At 43.6% G+C, this 17119-nt stretch overlaps 1 non-coding gene across 1 annotated transcript; it reads right to left on the reverse strand.

The window, feature by feature from the left end:
- Positions 1-7940: 7940 nt before the first annotated feature.
- On the reverse strand, positions 7941-8047 carry LOC141636623 (small nucleolar RNA R71). Its single transcript, XR_012541227.1, has one exon. It is a non-coding gene; the product is annotated as a small nucleolar RNA R71 (small nucleolar RNA).
- Between the last annotated feature and the right edge of the window lie 9072 nt (positions 8048-17119).

The raw sequence follows: 17119 nt of genomic DNA on the forward strand, positions 1-17119 counted from the left end.
CAATGAATTTTTTAAAAGTATCAAAACCTAGAGATTATAAAACCAAAGTATTAGTACTTTGTTAAGGTGGGGAACAATAAAGTAATGACTTTGATTTGCACTAACAAGAGTGTAATATGGTATCACAAGTTCACCTTCATAAGCACATAATATTAGATAAGGTGTGTTAGAAAGTGACAAAGAATCCTATATGATATGATTGAATCTTTACAATAGATGTTTAGCTATTTTTTACCGAATTGGATGATTCGGGTCAATGTGGTCTTACTCGTTGGATATTCGATTAATTGTTTGTATGTTGATGCGTAAATAAAGAAATAAAGTACGAAATATAAATTGACACGTGAGATTTGGTGACGCGGAAAACCCTATGTGGGAACAACCGCGGGAGGGACGGTACCCTGCCAAATATTGCACTATACTTGAATAGGAGGATGATTACAATTGAGACGTAATGCTAATCTTGCTGGCACGAGGCGTCGTATTAGCAGGATCTTGGATGAATGTATACGAGTGTATGTGAATATGTGATGTCTTGATGAGGATGTGTGTATGTATGAAGGTATGAATGTCCTCCTTTGATTGCTCCTTTGGGTATTTATAGGGTAAGAACCCAAGATATATCCTACCTCGATTATGGAAAGGGAATATAACTTCCATAATCTCTTTCCATGTTCGGTCATCTCCCTCAATTCTCCCTGATCTCCCTAACTTCTCCCTAAATTCCTCCTGGCTCTTCTTTTCTTAATCCGGATGCCTCCTTCAATGGGCTTCAGTCTTCTCCTGCATGCATGCCGGCCCATTCTCTTCTTCGTGTTTCAATCCAACCGTGGACCCCCCTTCTTCTTACTATATCTTTTATTCACCAAGTGGGCCTTCTCTTATTGTGCTATTTTTAGCCCAAACAGTTTGCCCTAAATTTCTTGTGAAGTACGCTACGAGGTGTCGAGCAAGGAATTTACGTAATCGAATGTTAAAACCCTAAGCCGTCATTTGCACTTCTTTTCATACAGCTCCATCATTTCAGCCGCCACACTCCTCTTTTCTCGCACCCTACTCCCTCTCTCTTCTTTATAACCCCAACCTCCACCTTTAACTTTCATTAACTCTAAATCATTTCAAAAAACTCCTCCTCTCTCTAAACCCTTAATCTTCTTCTTTCCTCACCTCACCGGTTCTGCTATCCCACCTTCCACCGTCTTTTCCACTAGGTATTCTTCCCCTTTTCTCCTTTAGTTTCCATTTTCTCTTTCTTCACCATGGGTAAAACCCAACAATCTTCATTAACCACCACACCCGCTGACCGTAATCCTGACCCAGTCTTCCCTTCCCGGGGACTCTTCACTTACCCCCACGACTGTGACCCCGCCTTGACTGCTGCTGACATTCCCACGATCAAGGGCATGCTTGGTCTTGGTGACGGGGTGGATATTGCCATCCCTGAACCAGGATAGAAAGCTGATGCCCTTCGTCCAGGATGGGTCTGCTTTTACCTGTACCCTTTTAAATATAGCCTCCGTCTGGAGGGTTCTTCTTTACTCTCTGGCCGCTGGTCAGAACAGTGGCAACTCTCTCTCTCTGGGTGATCTAGCCCATATGTACAGCATCAGGTCCCTGGGTAGGGGCCAATTCTCTCCTCAGGGGCGTGGAGAGGCTCCCTTCAGGCATTTGTCCAAATCCCAAGATGAGAAATGGTTTGAGGACTTCTTCTTCATGAGGAAGGACTTCATTCAGCCGCCTGCTGATTACATCTTTGAGAAATGGGTCATAACTTCGAGTAAGTAGTCTCCCTATCACCTGATTTGTTTATCTCGCTGCTTACTAGCTTACTTCATCGTCTTCGTGTAGGCCCTTGTGACCTGACTCGCATTGGTGCCAAGATCCCTGCTTGTAGCAAGCTGTTCTGTATCTCTGAATCCGAGAGAAAGTCTCCTGACATGCTCCCTGGTTTTTCACCTGCTTATTCCTCCAACCCTCCTCAGTCAGCTCACAGTATGTCTTCTGGTAATTTTTCCACAGTCGTTTCAATTTGCATGCTGCTTCTCCTGATGCTTTAGGTATCCTGACACCTGTGGTGATGCCTGTTTGCAGGTTCCAAGGCTGATCCTTTAGAAATCATCCTCCAAAGTGCCAAAAGAAAGAGGTCTTCTGCCAGTCCTGACATGGCATCCGCCTCTAAGAGGAATGATCCTGTTGCCTCTTTCCAGACCCCTCCTACGTACTCTAGTTCTGCTGGGCCTGAGCCCTTGGAAGTTGACCCGCTCTCTCGCCATCTGCCTACTCCTCCTGCTAGTCCTCGTGCCTCAGCTAGCGGAGGCACTATTGCTCATTTCCCAGAAAGTTTCGGGAATGTGGACGAGGTACCATACTGGCCGGAGATCGACCAGCTTCTCTTCCCTCCTCTAAAGGAGACGTTCTCAGAGTTCTCCCAGAGGAGATGGGTGAGAATGACGTGCACAACGCCTTTATGGTGAATGCTCTTCATCTTCTACCTGTTTGTTTGTCTTCCTTTTTATTTAGATTCTACCCTTTAACTTCTTGCTGACTTCTGATTTTTCCTGCCCCAGACCCTCCAGTTTGCACTCTATAATAGGAAGATAATCAACATAGTGCAGACCACTAGTCGTGCCACCAACGTCAAAAACCAGGAACTAAAGGGGACAATTACCGACTTGGCGCAGCAGCGGTCTGATCTGAAGGAACGTGTGGTGGAGTTGAAGGCTGAGCTTGCTGTCACCAAGAAGAAGCTGAAGGAAGGGGTTAATCAGCTGGCCCGCACTCAAGAGGTGTGCGGCACTGTCTCTGACTCCCTTAAGCGCTCTGACGAGAAGATCAGCGAGCTGATCTCCCTGGCCACCAATGTTGTTGCCTATGCTACCTGGCGGGGAAAAATCAGTGGGATGCGTGCTTCTCTTGAGGAGGCTCCCACCCAGAAAGCTATAGAGGAGGAGGAGAAACAGTTGGAGATGCTCTACCCCTCCCAACCTGATCTGAGTGCGCTGATACCTGAAGTTGGGGATGTGAATTCTCCTGCACTGGCTGAGCAGGCTGCTGGTGGAGACGCTGGAATGCCCCAAGAAGCTGCTGACGGAGCTCAGGAAGCTATGGCAGCTGAGGGTCAGCAGGCAGAGGAGGTGCCAGAAGTGGAGGTCATCATTGTGACCGATAATTAAGTTGTTTTTTTTTATCAATGAACGTTTTGGCAGTCTGGCCCAGAGGTGGCAGACTTGTAAGTTTTAAACTTTTTTTCGTCATTCGCCAAGGTGGCGGTTAAACTCGGGGGCCGTATTTTGGCCATATTTTGGAATATCCTTGCCATTTTGGCATGGTTTGATTTATATCTTGTGCTTGTTTCTTAGATTTCCTTAGTTTAGGAAGTTGCCGTGTCGCCATTTGGTGATTTAGAAGCGAGTCTTGTCATCTGAAAAGGTGACGTTCGACTCGACTAGTCGCCGTTTTAGCCCGATAGGCGATTTAGGCATATGTCGCAATGTAAGGAGGAGTGGCCGTGTCGGCTGAGAGGTCGATTTAGACCCGATCTTGTCGGCTGAAGAGACCGATCCGGACTAAGCTAGGCTAGTCAGTGTCACTGATGGTGATTTAGGCGTATGCCGCAATTTTAGATTACTTAACCTTGTTCATGATACAAGGTGTGTTCATCACGTTTAAAGCCAACATGGGCGTAATTTAGGCAAGTTTATCGTCATTCTAGGACCAATAGGACGCTGCAGGATTCTGGCAGCACAGATATCCCTACGTTCCATGTTCGTGCATGCATGTTGGGGCCCTGATTAATTGTGATTATTGCGAGCTACGTCCAGGGGGTGGTATCAGGGGTAGCTGGGTAAGCGTGTTTAGCTGTCAACCACGCTCCCTTTCATATGTTCCACAGTCCGCCTTGTGAGGGTGCTCCTTGTGGAGAAAATAGGTTAGGCATGTTGGAGTGCCATGTGCCTTGTCACCCCACGTTGGCAGTTGACAGTCCTGCTAGATATCCTTTCAACGTACCATAGACACTAGGATTCAGAGTGATGTATCTAGAGAAGCCTGAAAATAGAAAAATCTATTAAAATGATGTGAAGTACCTGTCGCCATCTCATGGGGTACCAGAGCAATTGTGGTCCCAGGACGCTGCCAGACCACACCATCTAATAGTAGTTTAAAATCTTAAAATAGCTAGAGACACTAGAAATAAGAGTGAAATTGGCAGTATGCCTACTATCGGATTTTTATTTTAATTTTGAAAACGATTTGGCTTTTCATAGTACATCATCCTGAAGGCTAAAATCTACTTATTATTAAAAGAAATATATCTTCAGGTGAAGTATGTTCCATGGGCGTTGTATGATTTGACCGTCCATAGTCATTAGTCTGTATGCACCATGGCCAACAACTCCTTCTACATGGTATGGTCCTTCCCATTTGTAGGCGAATTTTCCTGCTTTACGATTCTTGGTGTTTTGTAACACCTCTCGGAGGACCAAGTCTCCTACCTCCAGGAGCCTGACTTTCACATTTTTGTTGTAACTCCTGGCCACTGACTGCTTGTAGGCAGCCAGACGTATTTTTGCGCTTGCTCGCAACTCGTCTAATGTGTCCAGCCTTCTGACCATCTCTGCATTGTTCAGTTCTCCTGTCATACTTTCATACCTGTGGGTGGGAACTAGAACTTCTGATGGGATGACTGCTTCTGCGCCAAACACCAGGCTGAAGGGTGTTTAACCTGTTGCTACCTTTGGCGTCATTCTGTCTGACCATAATACTAGTGGCAATTCATCTGCCCACTTTCCTCCTAACTCCTGTAACCTCCTTCTCAGATTGTCCATGATGATTTTATTGCTGGACTCAGTATGCCCGTTGGAATTTGGAGTCCTGGGTGCTGACTTTTTTAGGGTGATGTTCCACCTAGCATAGTATCCCTCGGTATCGTTAGAGATGAATTGTGAGTCATTGTCACATATGATTTCTAATGGGATACCAAACCTCCAAATAATGTTTCGTTTTATAAACGAAATGACTTGTTTGTATTTTACTTCTGTGAATGCTTCTGCCTCTATCCACTTGGAGATGTAATCTGTCATTGCAAGCATCCATGTTCTGTTTCCTGTGGCTCTTGGCAGAGGTCCTACTATGTCCATGCCTCATGCCATGGATGGCCAGGGAGAAATGATAGGGTGCAAGGGTTCTGCTGGCTGATGGATCATTGGTGGTGAGCGCTGGCAGGTGTCACATTTGCGTGCGTACTCTGCTACATCTGCCTTCCTTGTAGGCCAGTAGTATCCCTGCCTGAGGGCTTTATTTACCAGACTCCTGCCCCCTGCATGGTTTCCACATTCGCCACTGTGGAGAGCATGTAACACAGTCTGCGCTTCTTTCTTGTATAGGCACCGTAGGTAGGGGCCTGCCAGTGATTTCCTGAATAATGTATTGTCAATAAGTATGAATCTGGAGGCCTTCACTCTGAAAGCCCTTACTTCCTTCTTGTCATCTGGTAGCTTGCTATGACGCAACCGGTCTAGGTAGGGCGTGCGCCAATCCCAATCATCTGCCTGTTCGTCCGCTTGGTCGGGCAACTGACCGGGTGGCTTAGAGCCCTGACCTACCTCTGTAACTGCCTGGACTCCTTCTCCGTTCTGTGGATCCTCCAGCTCACCTTTATCTATTTAATCTGCTTTCTGGATGGAAGGTTCTAGCATGTGATGCATGTCTTTTATATGATGTTTTGCACCTCATTTTACACGCATTTCAGAGCTCATTTGTGTAGTTTAAGCTACCATTTCCCCCATTTCCGTCTACTTTCGTGTTTTTGTACTTTATTGCAGAAATGTGAAGAATTCAACGGAAATTGAGCTAAATCCGTCCCCGACTATCCTGCATTGCAATTGACGTGAAGTATTGACTCGAGAAATGAGCTTGGTGCGCATTTCAAAGCCCAAAAGACAAATCCACGAGATTATAGAAGTCAAGTAGCAGCTCAAGCGGTCGATCGACCACTACCATCAGTTGATCGACCAACTGCGGGTTCCGAAGCTCTTGTGCATCAAGAGCGATCGATGGATCGCCATGCTTAGTCGATCGACCAAGCCGCTATCCCGCATTTAGAATTAAAGGATCGAGGAACTTGAAGCCCATGATGTTTAGGTTTTGATAATAAGTGTTACGTATGTTTGCTATATAATGTAACCTAGAACATCGATACATCTATCTAGTTTTTATTCGAAATTCATCGATTTTACATTGAGTTTTCATTAGCTTTAATAATTAGGGTTCGGGATATTATTTTCGCATTGGATTTTCATTCATATTTCTAATCATTCCGTTACTATTCTTCTGCAATTTTCGGTATTCCTTCCGTTCTACTTTCAGTTCATCTTTATTCGTTATTAGTATAGAATTGCTAGTTAGGTTCCCGAAACCGTTTTATCGCTTTATGTTAATTGTTTGTTCTACTATTTTTAGCATGAATTCAGTAGTCTTTATCGTCAATATTATTGTTATTTTCGCCATAGCCATGAGTAGCTAAATCAATTGTGCTAGGATGTAGGGGAATTATAGCGTAGGCGGCGTAGTATTAATTTGGACTGAAATCGCGTGTCAGTCGATCGACTGACATACCTGGTCGATCGACTGACCACGTGAGGTTACCTTTTGTTTTAATTGATTTTAATGTTGTATTTAACGAATCGAATGCATACAACCAGTTAGATGCTTAATTTATGACTGACCCATTAGATCGAAAGATAGGGAAAGTTGTTAGATCACCAATTAAAATGACTAAACTGTGCTGAGATCGAAAGATAGGTAAAGTTTAAATTATTAGTCACTTTTCAGGATGAGAGTCAGTATTATTGATATTAGGGACTTATAGCGAGATCGAAAGATGATATCTGTTAAGAGTGGACCGATAGGACCTCTTTATTTCCCGCCTCATGTGTTTGATTTAGTCCTGTTTAATATGCTGCCGCCGAAACTATAACGAACCGACCATCCTAGTACCTCTTTTTATACTTGATTTCATCCGTTTGCCTAGTTCACTTTATTTTATTGCTCATTAGTTGTAGACCAAATCAAATCAAACCCCCACCTTATTGTTACCTTAGACCGAATTTAAACAACTAGAAATTACGTCTGCCTCTCTGTGGTTCGACCCGACTGCCGCTAGCTATAGTTGTAGTTGGAGATTATAAATTTATTTTTGACACCTCACGACGGGCATCAAATTTTTGTGCCGTTACCGCGGAGGCAATTGTTCTAATTTTTAGTTGTTTTTGTTTAGTCTTTCTTTAGTTTAAGGGACTTCCGTTCCTTAAACTTTTCTTATATTCTTTTTGTAGTTTCTTCTTATGCGCAGCTCACAGGGTGGTGAACTAGTACCATTAAATCCTGAGATCGAAAAATCCTTGCGCGAGTTGAGACGATCACAAAGGGTATTACCGACAGAGGAAGAGCTGAGTACTCTGTCAAGCTACTACGAGAACGCTATGTTCGAAGGAGATCCACCTACATCTCCTGCTTCAATATCTTCAGCTGAGACAGTTACTTCTCCAGAAATCCCAGTCATGGCTGAAGAAGCAACCATTGCTAGTCTTTCAGAGCCTACAGCTGCGAATCTCTACAAAGGATTCGAACTACCTGGGGAGGCGAGAAAATTCGAGCCAAAGCCTTCCTATATTAACCTGGTTGAGAGAAACCAGTTCGGGGGAGCTGCAAATGAAGATGCAGCCAAGCACATGGAGATTTTTATTGATTATTGCTGCTCTATACCCCCGCCGGCCGGTGTGACCCAAGATCAGATCAAGGAGATCATGTTCATTTTCTCCCTTCGTGATGCTTCAAGGGAGTGGTATAAAGATCTGGACCGAGCCGCTCATGGGATCACCAACTAGAATTCCTTAGCCCTGGCATTCTACAAAAAGTACTTCTCTGCCTCAAAGAAGAATGCCATTAGAGCTCAGATCAAGAGCTTTAAACAAGGGCCTGATGAGAAATTTCATGAAGCATGGGTCCGTTTCAAGAAACTGGTGCGAACCATACCGCATCATGGGTTCGAAAAATGGAGTCTTTGCAACCAGTTCTATAATGGGCTGTATGACGATCAGAGGGCTATGTTGGATGCTGCAGCCAATGGCCGATTTGTTAAGAACATGGGAGCGACTAAGGGGTGGAAGATCATCGATGATTTGGCCACTCATAAGGCTGAATATGGGAATTCGAGAGGAACCCAGAGGAGAGCTGCTGAATCTTCCTCTGTTGCTGTACTAGAAGCTCTCACTGCAAGGTTTGACAAATATGAATTGGGAGGAGCTTCTAAAGGTGGGATGTACCATGTTAACGCTATTTCAGACGGTCCATTCGTGCATCGAGAAGATGTGGAGCTGAGGGGCATGTCTCAGAAAATTGTTCTGTCCCCTTTGAGTCATGTGCTGCCTTTCAACACTATAGGCAGACAAACACGTACTATGAGCCGAATGTCCACCCCAACTTGAGGTGGAGTAGCCAGAATGTCCTGAATCCGACTCAACCTCCACAACACCAGCAACAACAAGCTTATGTGCCTCCTCATCATAAGCAACCACAATACCAAAAACCTCGTTATGTGCCACAGCAGCAACAACAATCACATGGTTCTGATTTTGCTGAGTTTAAGAACCTGCTGCTGAAGGAGTCCCAAGCTAGAGAGGCCGGGATGAAGCTACTAGAGAGCCAAATTGCTCAATTGGCTAGTAAGAGTACCACTCGAGCTCCCGGACACTTACCCACTCAAACTGACAAGAAAGAGACCCTGAATGCCATTACTTTGAGGAGTGGGTCTACCCTGGAGGGGCCTTCTATGGTCGAGGATGCCCCTGAAAAGAATGAGGCGGAGCCGAGTCAAAAGAAAGCTTTAACGAAAATAACAAGAACAAGGCGTCTACCAGGTATATCAGTCGATCGACTGATATACCCTGTCGATCGACTGATGTGCGGGTTACAGAAGCTTCTGGAACTGTACACCTCAGTCGATCGACTGAGCAAGGTGGTCGATTGACTGAGACCCCAGCTGATATTGAGAAATTTCGTCCTTCAATGCCCGATAATTTAAGAGACCATTTGTTCCGGGGTTCGACAACTCCTAAAGTATTGGGGCAAGACCCGAGTGCTGATGGGTCCGTCCCGATTCCGAAGTTCGACCCAATGTCGGTCAATGGCTCACATTTGAGACGGTCTGAGGAGGGTTCAAGCTTCAATAGGGATAAGGTGGTGGGCTTTCAGCCTAAGTCCACGGATGCCGGCATGCGAGACTTAGAGGAGAGGGCTAAGGTGCTTCTTTCAGCCCCATATCCAGAGAGACTAGTGCCGACAAAGGAACAGGTATCTTTCAATAAATTTGAAAAGGTTATTCGTAGTTTGAATGTACAAGTTCCTTTCCTTGAGTTGGTAAATCAAGTGCCTGCCTACACTAAATTCATGAAACAACTCTTGTCTAAGAAAAAGTCACTTGAAAATGTGCATACTGTCGCATTAACCAAAGAGTCATGCTCTTATTTGTCTCATACTGCACCCCATAAGCTAGAGGACACGGGTAGCTTTTCTGTTCCTTGCAATATAGGTACCTTCTCTATTGAGAAGGCATTATGTGACTTAGGAGCTAGTATAAGCGTCATGCCTTTGAGTCTAGCTAGGAAGCTCAAATTGACTAGGTTCGCAGTGACAGATATGACAGTACAGATGGCTGACCGATCTGCGGTCCAGCCAATAGGAGTTTTAGAGGACATCCCTGTCCAAATAGGGAAGTTTTTCTTCCCCGTCGACTTCGTTGTACTAGATATGCCTGAGGATGCCCACATTCCCATTATTTTGGGTATGCCATTTCTGCACACTGCTGGTGCAGTCATAGATGTTGGTCTAGGTACCTTGACTTTTAAAGTGGGTAAGCATTCTATTGTTTTTGCCCAGCCATCTAAGAAAAAGGACCCCATGTGGCCTGTGACTTGTAATACGGTTTCTGACAAGAAATCGTACTTTGTGCTTCCTGATTTACCTATCTCTATTTTTGTTGTAACCCCTCCGCCCCAGATTTGGAGCAAATTGGAGGAAGATTTGTCTATTTCTGATATTGCAGGAGCTGGTTTGGGGAAGGAAGAGCTGCAAGTCACTCCAGCCGCAAAGAAGCCAATCGTTTCACGAGGAGGTCTTGGTTGCCTTAGCTATGCCACTGATGAAGAAGTTGATGACGAACCGGTCAAGGCAAGGAAGTCCGACTTGGACTTTGATGAGCAAGAAGAGGTCGTTGACTGGGGAGATGATGAAAGTATTGATCCGTTGAGCCATACGGACGTGGAAGCTAAGAAGGGTGCAGCTGATAAGATAAGCAGCGTTGAGGCTACCTCTAGTAGCCAGAAGCCGACGAAGTGGGCCATTCCGTGGCCGTTCTTGATCAACTACTAGTTGATCACATGTTTTCCAAAACTTTTTATTTGCTTTTGTTAAACAGTTTTTATTGCTTTTGTGTGCGTGAAACTTCACATTTTATTTTGCTTGCTTAGGATTTTATGCGTTTTAGACTTTATTTTGGGTTTTGCGCAATTTTGGGCGCGTATTATTGTGCATTTGCAGGTTTTTAGACCTCTTTAGCTCAAGTAATTGAGCAAATAAGAAGAAATAAGTAGTAACAGCAGTATTTTCAGTCGATCGACTGGCCTGAGTGGTCGATCGACTGATCTGTAGGTTCCCGGAGCTACTGTTCCTTTCACCTCGGTCGATCGACTGAGTGGTGTGGTCGATCGACCTACGTGCACTGCTGTACCTGTTTACGACCTCTCTCCTGCTATGTTTGGTCGATTTGCGGAATTGAGGGAGTTTTCTACTCCATTTTATCTTCCGTCATTTATTTATTTCTTCTATTTTTCTCAAGTTTGCACATAATACCGCTTCATTATTGTCTTTCTCGATTTTATGCGTGGTACTTTGTTTGTCTTTTCAGATACTTATTAGTAGCACTGCTGGCTACTGAAACCTCCTAGCTCACGCTGGTTTGGGGAGGTTTCCTTTGCTGCGCTTAAAGTCTTGTGAGTTCCCGATTTCCACTTCATGTCATTTTTTATTAGTTTATTTTCCCGCAAATTCCCATTTCCCTTTTCTTCATTACATGATTTTGCACAATGGGGACATTGTGCTATTTGGTTTGGGGAAGGGTTTTGCGTCGCATATCATTTGCTTGCATTCACGTTTACATTCTGTTTTGCATTGTTTATTTCATTCTTATATTCAAAAAATCAAAAAAATTGAAAAAAATTTCAAAAAATGCATGTTTATTTTAGCATATAGGTCGAGTCGGAACGGTAGTATTTCATGGATGATATTGCATTTGCATTTGTTTTGCCTAAGCCTTGCTTGATTAACATGTTATTAGTAGAATCGTATAAGTGCATATCCACGAGTTTTCGTTAATTATTTGCTGAACTTGAGACTTGACTTTGAAAATTGGCAAACTACATCATATTTCTGAGATTTAGAGCCTATAACTGGTGACATCTATGACCGGTTTATTTAGGAATGTGAGTAGTACTCCTTATAAGACGTGTCATATCAATTTGCATAAATATGAACTTAATCTGCTTAATACCTGTATGCATTCGGTATGTGGTTTGTTGACACATGTGGTAGAGGTTTCCCCTTATTCGTTTTGCCCATGAACCCCACACTGCCAAAAATAGCCTTTTTGTCCCATTACTACATCCTACATATAGCCTGTCCTTTGTCAAGCTAGTAGTCCATGTCCTTGGGATTGTTACTTAGTTTTTGGTAGTAAATGCTCTTATTGAGATTTAGTTGGGAGAATGAAAGAAAGGAAGGAAAGAAACAAAGTTGAAAAGAAAAGAAAAGAAGTGAAAAAGAAATTATTCGGAAAAAAGAAAGAAAAAGAGGTTCTGTACTGTTGAAGCGGTCGATCGACTGGCATCATAGGTCGATCGACTGAGGTTCGAGAAAAAGAAATCAAATTCGCATAATTCAAATCCTTATCTTTTGGCGATTTTTGCTTCCATGTTTTATTCTTATCTTATGGGGAGTTAGTTGATTACCTTTATACCTGGAGATTGTGAGATTTGTGCTTGCTATAACACCATCCATTTGTTTTTGAGCAAGAAGTTGGATATTGCCATATGGTCCCGTTTCGGTACTAGCTTGATCACTTGTACCTCCACTTTTCCGTAAATGTTTTGCCCTCTTCTTACCCATTACCTCACATATCCACATATATACCTCGGCATGTGTCATGGTCTTTTGTTGGTTGGAATGCGTATGTACGGTCATAGAGATTGCTTTCATATTAGATTGCAGGCATGTTCTTATAGGTCGTAGTTAGGTGAGTGTCACTATAAATGAATTCTTTCTATCTTTACATTATTCACCTGTGCTTATTTGAGTGATATGAGCGACCCGTGAGAGTCCGATTTGATAAGTCTCTACAGTTGACGGTTCAGTAGTTTTAACGACTCCATAACTCGTTTGCATGATTCATTTGCTAATTGATTGTTGGTTGTGCATTAAATTGGTTTAGGCTTTACATGTTGCATTTCGCTCTGAGATTGAACTCGTTCCATTAGGTCATTAGATCGAGTTTTGTTCTTGCTTGGGGACAAGCAAGGGTTTGGTTTGGGGAAGTTTGATGCGTGTCTTTTATATGATGTTTTGCACCTAATTTTACACGCATTTCAGACCTCATTTGTGTAGTTTAAGCTACCATTTCCCCCATTTCCGTCTACTTTCGTGTTTTTGTACTTTATTGCAGAAATGTGAAGAATTCAACGGAAATTGATCTAAATCCGTCCCCGACTATCCTGCATTGCAATTGACGTGAAGTATTGACTCGAGAAATGAGCTTGGTGCGCATTACAAAGCCCAAAAGACAAATCCACGAGATTATAGAAGTCAAGTAGCAGCTTAAGCGGTCGATCGACCACTACCATCAGTCGATCGACCAACCTGCGGGTTCCAGAAGCTACTGTACACTGAAGAGCAGTCGATCGACTGCCATGCTTAGTCGATCGACCAAGCTGCTATCCCAGACAAGAATTAAAAGATCGAGGAACTTGAAGCCCATGATGTTTAGGTTTTGATAATAAGTGTTACGTATGTTTGCTATATAACGTAACCTAGAACATCAGATACATCTATCTAGTTTTTATTCGAAATTCATCGATTTTACATTGAGTTTTCATTAGCTTTAATAATTAGGGTTCGGGATATTATTTTCGCATTGGATTTTCATTCATATTTCTAATCATTCCGTTACTATTCTTCTGCAATTTTCGGTATTCCTTCCGTTCTACTTTCAGTTCATCTTTATTCGTTATTAGTATAGAATTGCTAGTTAGGTTCCCGAAACTGTTTTATCGCTTTATGTTAATTGTTTGTTCTACTATTTTTAGCATGAATTCAAAGAGTCTTTATCGTCAATATTATTGTTATTTTCGCCATAGCCATGAGTAGCTAAATCAATTGTGCTAGGATGTAGGGGAATTATAGCGTAGGCGGCGTAGTATTAATTTGGATGAAATCACGTGTCGGTCGATCGATCGCCATACCTGGTCGATCGACCGACCACGTGAGGTTACCTTTCATTTTAATTGATTTTAATGTTGTATTTAACGAATCGAATGCATGCGACCAGTTAGATGCTTAATTTATGACTGACCCATTAGATCGAAAGATAGGGAAAGTTGTTAGATCACCAATTAAAATGACTAAACTGTGCCGAGATCGAAAGACAGGTAAAGTTTAGATTATTAATCACTTTTCAGGACGAGAGTCAGTATTAGTGATATTAGGGACTTATAGCGAGATCGAAAGATGCTATCGGTTAAGAGTGGACCGAGAGGACCTCTTTATTTCCCACCTCATGTGTTTGATTTAGACCTGTTTAATATGCTGCCGCCGAAACTATAACGAACCGACCATCCTAGTACCTCTTTTTATACTTGATTTCATCCGTTTGCCTAGTTCACTTTATTTTATTGCTCATTAGTTGTAGACCAAATCCAATCAAACCCCCACCTTATTGTTACCTTAGACCGAATTTAAACAACTAGAAATTAAATCTGCCTCTCTGTGGTTCGACCCGACTGCCGCTAGCTATAGTTGTAGTTGGAGATTATAAATTTATTTTTGACACCTCACGACGGGTATCAGCATGTGTGCTATTGGAATGCTAGAAAGTTCTGTCGGTTTAAATGTTGCCCCCAGAGTTGCTAAGGCATCTGCTTCCAGATTCTGATCTCTGGGGATCTGCTTAAGCTTGCAAGTCCCGAATTTCTATTTTAACTCCTTCGCTATTTTTAAGTATGGAATCATCTTCGAATCTCTGGCTATAAACTCATCATTCACGTGATTGACTATCAGGAGAGAGTCACTGGATATGCACAGGTGCCTGACTCCTAACTCCAGAGCTAGCTTCATTCCTAGTATCAGGGCCTCATACTTTGTTTCATTGTTGGTTGCTTTGAATTCACATCTTACCGCTTGTGCTATTAGGTCTCCTTGTGGTGACCGCAAGATTAACCCTACACCTGCCCCCCTTTGATTGGAGGCTCCGTCAATATGCATATGCCAGACCTCTGCCTCCTTGCTTCCCCCTAGGGTGAGGATTTCCTCATTTGCCAGATTTTGGATGGTTGGGCTTAAGTCTGACACAAAGTCGGTCAGTGCTTGCGATTTGACTGCTGTTCTGGGGTCATACTGGATATCATACCCAATGAGGTGTACAGACCATTTTGACATTCTGCCTGACAGTTCAGGCTTCGTCATGATAGATTTCAGCGGGTAGTTGGTCACGACATGTATAGTGTGAGACTCGAAATAGGGGTGCAGTTTGCGAGATGCTACTACCAGTGCTAATACTAACTTTTCAAGAGATGTGTACCTGGTCTCTACCAGCAGCAGAGACTTGCTTACGTAGTACACTGGCTTCTGCTCCTTTTCCTGCTCTCTGACCAGAACAACGCTCACTGCCACCTCTGTGACGGCCAAGTATAGGAATAGTGGTTCTTTGTTTCGCTTCGCCCGGCATGGTGGGCTCTTTTGAGGTAGTGTTTCACTCTCTGAAGGCTTGCTCGTGATCCGCATCCATTCAAACTTCGACTTTTCTTAGTATGTCGTAAAAACAGACTGCGATTATCTCAAGATCTTGAAATGAACTCGCTTAAGGTCAAGCTACCTTTCAACTAGTCTTTGAACATCTTTAGGCTTCTCAGGTGACTCTAGTTGTAAGACGGTTTTGATTTGCTCGATGCCGGCCTCTATCCCTCTTTGAGTTACAATATAGCCTAAGAATTTGCCAAAAGATACTCCGAAGGTGCATTTAGATGGATTTAGCTTCATTTTGTATTATCTCAGGGTGCTGAATGTTTCTGCCAGATGTCGCATGTGATCTTTGGCTTTTTCTGATTTCACCACCATGTCATCAATATATACCTCCATAGTTCTTCATATCTGCTCTTTGAACATACGGTTAACTAGCCTTTGGTACGTGGAGCCGGCGTTCTTCAGGCCGAATGGCATAACGTTGTAGCAATATATTCCTCTCTCAGACATGAATGCCGTCTTCTCTTAATGTGCAGGATCCATCTTAATCTGATTGTATCCACTCCATGCATCGAGGAATGTCAGCATCTCATGTACAGCTGTCGCGTCTACCATTGCATCGATATGAGGCAGCGGGAAGGGATCTTTAGGGCATGCCTTGGTGAGGTCGGTGAAGTCCACACATACTCTCCACTTCCCATTCTTTTTAGGCACCACCACTACGTTAGACAGCCATTCTGGATATTTTACTTCTCTTATTTTCTTTGCTGCTAGCAGACTATCTACCTCTTGGTTGATCACCTTGTTTCTTTCTGCTGCAAACTTTCTTCTTCTTTGCTGGATGGTTTTACACTTTGGGTCCACACTGAGCTTATGCGTTATGATGGACGGATCTATTCCTATCATGTCATCGTGTGACCATGCGAAATAATCCATGTTATTCTTTAGGAATTTGATTAGTTGCTGTCTCAAGCTTCCCGTGCATCCTGCTCCAATAAGCACAGTTCTTTCTGGGTGCAGCTTGTCCAGGTTGATTTGATCCAGCTCTTCTGCTGGGGGCTCGATGTATTCGTCTTGGATAGGCTACTTCTGAAATTGCTATGCGGGAGGGCTGGCAGTACACTTAAGTGCCTTCTTATAGCAGCCTCTAGCTTCCTCCTGATCTCCTCTTATTGTCTCTACTCCCCATGGTGTGGGGAACTTTATGCACTGGTGATATGTTGAGGGGATTGCATTCATCTGGCATAGCCACGACCTTCCCAGGATGACATTGTTGGTGGAGGGGCCGTCTATAACCAGATACCTGACTTGCTTGTTGACTCCTCCCACATAGGTTGGGATGACTATTTCTCCCAGCGAGTTAGTTGTTTCCCCACTGAAGCCTACTATCGAAATAGTCTTCTTCTGCAGATCCTTCTCGCTGAATCCCATGTTCTCTATGGTCTTTAACATGATCAGGTTGACCGAGCTGCCTATATCTACCAGGACCTTTCTAACCGTGCAATTGGCCATTGATAAGGTGATAATAAGTGCGTCATGATGTTCTTGTTCATCGTATGTATCTCCTTCATCAAAGCTGACAACTGGTAAGTCGCTGTGAGAAATTCTGCAAGAATTTGCTGGCCTATCTCCTTTGGTCTTGGTAGCACGTCTCTTAGCTGATGAGTATGTCAGCCCGCTTAGGTCTGAGCCGCATGTTATCACGTTTATGATTTTAGTGCATGTGGGTGGGGTTGCAAGCTTGGTGGAGCCTACCTTATCCTGTTGCTTGCCCCCATGTGGTAATATGTGGCTCAGCTTTCCTTGTTCATATAGGCGCTTGATCTCTCTCCGTAATGTGTAGCAATCCTCAGTGTTGTGCCCAATATCACGGTCGAACTCACACTTATTTTTGCTATCCTTTCTCCATGCTTGCTTCCCTACTGGTGGGTTGGGCCACCTGACTCCATCTCCCATCTCCCTGAGTGCCTTCAGGATTCCTCCGATACCTGTAGTGAATCCATATTCTGCCAGAGTAGGGAGTTGCTGATTTTCCTCGATTCTGTTGACTCCCCTT

The sequence above is a fragment of the Silene latifolia genome, chromosome Y (genome assembly GCF_048544455.1).
Source record: "Silene latifolia isolate original U9 population chromosome Y, ASM4854445v1, whole genome shotgun sequence".
Classification (NCBI taxonomy): Eukaryota; Viridiplantae; Streptophyta; class Magnoliopsida; order Caryophyllales; family Caryophyllaceae; genus Silene; species Silene latifolia.